The sequence below is a fragment of the Montipora foliosa genome, chromosome 6 (genome assembly GCF_036669935.1).
Source record: "Montipora foliosa isolate CH-2021 chromosome 6, ASM3666993v2, whole genome shotgun sequence".
Taxonomy (NCBI): Eukaryota; Metazoa; Cnidaria; class Anthozoa; order Scleractinia; family Acroporidae; genus Montipora; species Montipora foliosa.
Genome location: NC_090874.1, coordinates 24,447,894 through 24,455,198, shown reverse-complemented (window position 1 = coordinate 24,455,198; position 7,305 = coordinate 24,447,894).

The following is a 7,305-nucleotide window of genomic DNA, read 5'->3' as shown; positions in this document are numbered from 1 at the left end:
ATTGTTGGTTTTAGTTCCTGATCAGACATCACTCCTGTTTCGTGGAGTCTACCATGATGGTTAGTGCGGGAACATGTTGGTCAACTCGCTTGACCAGTTCGTGAATTTTCTTTTGACTCTTTGTTTATTAGTGACCGTGATGCTTGGCTCGTATTCAGATGTCTCCTATTTCTCCTGTACTTCTGTCCCTCAGGTGTCTGGGCGACATATGACCTGGGCGTGTGATGCTTGTTGAACACTGTTGCTTGGACCCATTTCTTATCTTGCTGGAGAGTCACCTTATCACCTTTGGCTACAGGCGGCAATTCTTTAAGACAGTGTTTATCGTAGTCGAACTTCTATCTCTCTTTGATCTTCTGAAGGTGCTGCTTAATTTCTGGAGCTCCCTGTGGCTTTAGAAGCTCAGCATTAGTTGGAAGAGAGGTTTTGAATCTTGCGCCCCATAAGAATCTGAGCGGGAGACAAGCCTATTCCATCCAAGGGAGTGTTTCTGTAATTCAGTGAGGCCTTCTTTCTTTAGGAGGTTCTCAATGGTTTGCACAGCTCTTTCAGCTTCACCGTTGGATTGCGGATATAAGGGGCTTGACGTGGTGTGCAAAAACCCGTAACTCCTGCTAAACTGTTTGAATGCTGAACTCGCGTACTGGGGACCATTATTGCTGATAAGTTCATCAGGAATACCATACCTGGCAAATTGACTCTTCAGGTGACAGATAACATTGTTACTGGTTAGGTCATCTAGCTTTGCAACTTCTATCCACTTCGAATAATAGTCCACGCTTAGCAAGTAATGAATACCATTGAACTCGAACAGGTCACTTCCGATTCTAGACCATGGTCTGTCTGGGGGATCTCGAATTATCATTGGCTCCCTGGCCTGAGCCTTTTGGAACTGGCTACACACGGAACACTTGGACACTTTATCTTCAATCTGTGAGGACATTCCTGGCGAAAATAAAATGTCTCTCGCGCGCTGTTTGCATTTCACGATACCTTCATGTGACTCATGTATGAGAGCGAGCATTTCTTTCCTCATACTCTGGGGAACTATCAGCTTCTGAGGTTTAAATAAGAGACCATCAATGGTGGCAATTTCACCTCTGTGGCACCAATATTCATGGACATTTCTGGGTAATTCCGCTTTGTTTGCTGGCCATCCATTCAGGACTACTGTTCTTAATTCTTGCATGGCTGCATCATCTGTAGTGGCGTTCTGGAACTCGGCGTACTTCTCTGGCGAAAAGGGAAAGTGCGCAGTCAGGTGAATTTCATTCACTTCGAGGTCTGGAATGAGAGTTTCTGTAGACTCATGCAGGTAGGATCTACTCAAGGCATCAGCGACAGAAAGTTCTGAGCCTGGGAGATATTTTACTTTCAAGTCATACCGTTGCAGGGTCAACATCATTTTCTGCAATCTCAGTGGTGCTTGATGCAAAGGCTTACTTAGGATATACTGCAAGGGCTTGTGGTCTGACTCGACTTGGGTTGGTCTTTCATATATAAACTGATGAAACTTCTGTGTGCCGTACACAATTGCAAGGGTTTCTTTTTCGATTTGGGCATATCGCTCTTGTGCTGGAGTCAGGGCTCTTGACGCATATGCCATGGGTTTTCCATCTTGCAGGAGGACTGCACCCAACCCTTTGGAACTTGCATCAACTGATAGGGTTAGTGGCTTGCTTGGATCATAGTAACCAAGTACTGGTGCTGAAGAAGCCATCTCTTTAAGTTTCTGAAAGCTTGCTTCTTGATCTTGGTCCCAATACCAGGCAACGTTCTTCTCTAGTAACTTTCTGAGTGGTGTACTGACGGTGGCCATGTTGGGCATAAACATTCCAAGATACTGAATAAATCCAAGGAATGTTTTAAGTTCCTTAGTGTTCTCAGGTTGTTTCATTGCTTGTACTGCCCGTGTCTTTTCAGGGTTTCAAGCCCTCTTTTCTTAGGACATGGCCAACATAGGGAACTTCTCGCTTGATTTGGCATTTCTTGGCATTGAATTTGAGGTTGACTTCTCGAGCTCGGTCTAACACTTGCTTTAATCTGACATCATGCTCTGCATCATCTTTTCCCCATATGCTCATGCTCTGCATCATCTTTTCCCCATATTAGGAGGTCATCTACTATCATTTTCACACCCTCTAGATCAGCAAACAGGTCATACATGCAGTTCTGAAACACCTCGGGAGCCGACTTTTTGCCAAATGGCAACCTGGTGAAACGGTATTTTCCAAACGGCGTGTTGAACGTGCATAGCTTAGAGCTTTCTTCATCTAACTTCACTTGCCAATATCCCGATGTGGCATCTAGAACTGGAAATACTTTGGCTTGTGGCATGTTAGCAACAACTTCTTCTATTGTTGTCATTGGGAAATGCTCCCTTCTTATGGCCTCATTTAAATCTCTGGGGTCTATGCAAATACGAATCTTGTTTGGTTTCACAACAGCAACCATGCTGTTCACCCAGTCACTAGGTTCTGTGTGCTTACCACTACACGTGCTTTCTCCATACGGTCGAGCTCATCTTTGATCTTCCCTCGGAGTGATACTGGTACCTTTCTTGGATGATGAACTACCGGAGGAACGCTTGGATCTAACTTGATTGAGTGCTCTCCAGGAAGACATCCAAGACCTTGAAACCAACCTGGGTATTTATCAAAGATGCCTTGACCCATATCAGTCGGAGACTTTCGAATGCTGTGTTGCTGAAGTGAGTTTATTTTGGCAAGTAGACCCATATCTTCGCAGGTTTGGGCACTCAGTACTGCAGGGGCTTCAACATCAACTACATGGAATTTCACATGAACAACTTTACTCTTGTATTCACAAGGCAAGGTCAATACCCCTTTGGTAGGAATCAGATGATCCGAATACGACTTAAGCTTAGCTTGGCTCTTTTTGAAAATGGCACTCAATGTCAACATCTTGTATAACTTTGTAAGAAACGACATTTACTTTTGCTCCAGTGTCTAACTGAAACTTGATAGTTTTGTTTCCAATGCTTAGGTCTTCATACCATTCACCCATATCTACAGTGTTCACTGAAGTGATGCATCCAACAAAGAACTCATCATCACTGTGTTCATCTTCAGTTACATGGTGTATTTGTTTCTTAATTGTGGTCTTAGACTGACATACTCTGGCAAAATGGTTCAACTTTTGGCATTTTTTTACATCTCTTGCCTTGTGCTGGGCATTTTTCTTTGTCATGCTGATAACCACATCTGCTGCAATCTTTGTGCATGAATTTCCCTCGACTAGATTTTGTTTTTTGGTGGTTTCTTTGTTTTACTTTATTTTCACTATTAATGCTTGGATTCTCAGTTGCCATGGATTTCAATTGCGCTTTCGACATTTCGTCCGTTCAGGCAATGTCAATTGCTTTTTCAAGAGTAAGCTCTGAACCTTCCTGAATTAACGTTTCTCTTGTTTTGGTAGAATGACAGCCAATAACCACTCTATCTCTAACCATTTCATCGGGGTCAGTATAACCACAATCTTTCACAAGCAACTTCAAATCAGTGAGAAATTGTTCAAATGACTCACCCTCTCCTTGAATTTTCTGGTGGAACTTGTACCTTGCAAATACCTTATTGGATTTGGGTTTCACATACTCTTCGTACTTTTAATTACATAATATGTGTCGAGCTTCTTCGCTTCTTCTACAGTGAGTTCCCACGTATTGTATATGTCACGACCTTTGTTTCCAATACAAATCATCAGGTAATTACATTTTTCTTCTTCACTTTTTCGCTTCACAGGTCCTCCAAACGTAAACTCAGTGTTGTTTGAATGCTCTCCACGCGGTCAGTAAATCTCCACTCGTACAATCCATCTTTGGAGTGCTACCCGCAGAAATTCCTTCCATTTTGTCGATTTCGTTCTCACAATGTTAAGCGAATCGACCTTTAGGCTTTGTGGATTCTTTAGTGGCTGTATTTCACCTATTATTCTGACACCATGTTATGTCTTATCATGACATTCACCATGTCTTTCAAAAACTCCTCGTGGTCTTTATTACCTACGATGCCTTAGGCACCGTTTCGTGATAGCAAACATGACACCTTCCGCGGCAGCAATATACTGAGGAAGTTCTCTTGCTAGATTTGCGATCGCGGCATTATTGTTGGCAAAAGGGAAATTCCTAAACTCTTCCAATGTGGGTGCTGTTGGACCAAGTGCTTGTACCTGCACATAAAGGACAACAAAGCCGAGCGGCTTAAACGCTCTCACGATATCGTGGAATTGCACACTAAATGTGGGTGCTGTTGGGTTTTTCTCCGGGTACTCCGGTTTTCCTCCCTCCTGAAAATCGACTCCCGGCCTATTCCATCAGGCTGTGGTGCTGTGCTCCGAGGTCATACATGGGTCGTGGTCAGGGGCCGAGCGCCTAGCCGGCAGCACAGCTCCTTCGGTCCGACCTCGTTGAGCTGCGCCCTTCGTAATTCAGTCTCCGACTGCGAGAAAGGGTGATTAGCAGATCACATATTAGATCACATATATTATATATATTTAAATTTTTGCCAGTAAAAGTTCAGTCCTGGCCGAATCCAAGTTTTAGCTTGTGCGATAAGACGATTGAAGAGAGCAGGGTCGCCCTTTGCGGTTTCTCGAGCAACTGTCTCGGTGTTCGAATAGTGGTCGACTACAACGGCGTGTGTTACAACTGAGAGGCGCTCATAGCAAGAAAAAAATTAATGGGCCGTCACCTTCTAGGTAATGCTACGAAAACCACCGATTTATGGAATAGGCCCGAATTATAGGCCCCGCCCACTTCAGTTAAACATTGTGATGAAATTCCTTTCGCACCGTGAGCAGTAGCCAGCTTTCGCCGTCAAGGTGTACCGGAACAACCACAACAATGGAAAGATGCGTTTTCAAAATCATGAGTACCGGAGGGAAATGGATAAAATTGTTCTTGTCCAGCGAAGAGGTTTCAAGTGGCCTAAAAGTAGCGTCGAACACAGATTCGAACTATTAACAAGCGAAAGTGGGCGGGGCAGTTACTCAGTAATTCGGGCCTATTCCACAGACTGGTGGTTTCGTATTAAGTAACGTTTACAAAATGCACTCCGGCATTGATTACAACAACCAGCTCCAATCGTATAGCTTCTAGAGGCTTTCAGGGTCATCAAGTATTTCCTATACTGAAATGTGTACGATTTGCAGGAGACATTTCTTTCCTTTTACCATCAGCGGAAAACATTTTGGGAGATTTTTGCTTCGTTCAATTTTTTTATTGTACTTTTGGCTGCACAAGTAAATTGCAAAATCGAAAGTGACATCAAATTTAGCGGGCGCCGTGATCAAGTTACCGCGGCGTGTTTACTGAAGCATCCGCTATGTCAAATGTTGGCAAGATACCGCGTTTTTGTTTTCGTTATTTTCTTTTTTTTCTTTCAAATGTTATAAAGTTTGACAGGAAATGTGGAATTCAACACGAAGATGACAATCGCCGAACTCTTGAGGTTGACGATTAATACTGTTTCTGCAAAGTCAAAAATTTGCTCTCCAAGACGAGGTTATTTATCACCAGGTAATTCCATCGTTTTTGGAAATAGTAGCTACTTTATTATTCACCAGCGTCACAATTTTTTGCTGATTTTGGAACTCATTATGTTGAAACTTAAGCACCCTTCCAACAGACCTGTTTATTTTTGTGACTTATGCACGCGCTGCTTGCAGTGCACTACCACAAAAATCCTCCAGTATCACATTTCAACCCACGTATGCACATTTGTTGAGCTCGGAAATTACACAACACAACGATACAGTATGCACATATATAAATTTCTCAGTTCAGGATTAAACCCTTTCCTGAAGAACCTTTTCCTTGAATAATGAAGCACAATTAGACGACAAGCTTTCTTTCAAATAATTCTTGGCTGTCACATTTCCAATTATGTTTTTACCTGAAGAATATGCAGAGTGGAGTACAAAGAAACAACAGAGATCACAGATCCACTTAAGGTGCTCGATTCCTTCTCTGTTTTTGTTAAACCCATAAGTTACCAGAGAATTTTCCATTTGGTTTTAGTGTTGTACATAACATCACACTTGGTAAAATATTAGAAATATAGCTCACTTCGATAACGGCTCGGCGGGAGAGAGATTGTTGTCGAAGTACATACTCAACAGCAATTAAACATATTTCAGTTTCACAGTTCAGGATCTTAAAACCCTTTTCGGAAGAACCTTGACCGTGAATAATGATGCACAAAAGAGACAACAGGCTTTCTTTCAAATAATTCTTCACTGTCACATTTTCAATTTTTTTCCTGAAGACTGTGTAGAGTTGAGTACAAAATAGATTTAAACTGCCAGACAACTGAAATGTATTCAAGGCGTTCAATTCCTTTTAAACCCGTACAGAATTTGCCATTTGGTTTCAGTCTCGTATATAACACCACAGTTAGCGAAGTAACATTTGAAACAAAAATCACTTTGTGATATCCGACGGCGAAAGATGCACTTGTTTTCGAAGACCATTACTTGTCGCTTTGAAGATTCCAGATCATGATTTATTTTCCACTGCCCCCTCCCTCCTGTTTCTCTCTTTCGTCTATTTGCCAGTGATCGCCAAGGCTAGCTAGAGTACGTACGGATAAGCTAGGTAATCGAGTCTTAAAACCAATCCGTCAAACTTCACAGGATCTATAGGTTTCCCAGGGCAGTACGCGTCTGATTCGCAGCTATGTTACAGCCAAGAATATTCCATTTTCCGCCATATTTACCCGCGCCCGCATGCATTCGGCGGTTTTCAGCACTAATGCATGTCGGAAGGTAGAAAATTGAGATAAAACATACGTAAAATGGTAAGACTTACATCGTCATTGATTAAATGAGAAGTGCTGCTTTACGAAAGTGATGTCGCAAAGCAATACAGCGATCAACTGACGAGATCACTGAACGAAACTAGTACTAAATCGCATACGTAAACTAGTATTAGCTATCGCTAAGTGCCAACGAAAGAGTCAATATAATACATAGTTTGCAGATTTGTATCACAGTTCCAAAACACCCAACGGTAGTTGTAATTTTCAGTTTTTATTGGAAAGTACTGCAACTCAACTTATCTAGTTAACAATAATACAATTATATAAATTGCACGCCTTGTATCTCCAACAACAAATATATTTTCCACTGGTATTTTAGCTTCGCATTCTTTATGCAGTTTGTCGCCTTTAGGTGTCGCAATGCGATTATCTTAGCTTCCGATTGGCTCGTTTTACCTATTTAAGATGCTGTTTTCAGTTTGTTCTCCCTCTCTCTCGCTTGCGATCCTAGCGCTTTTACTGTTTCTGT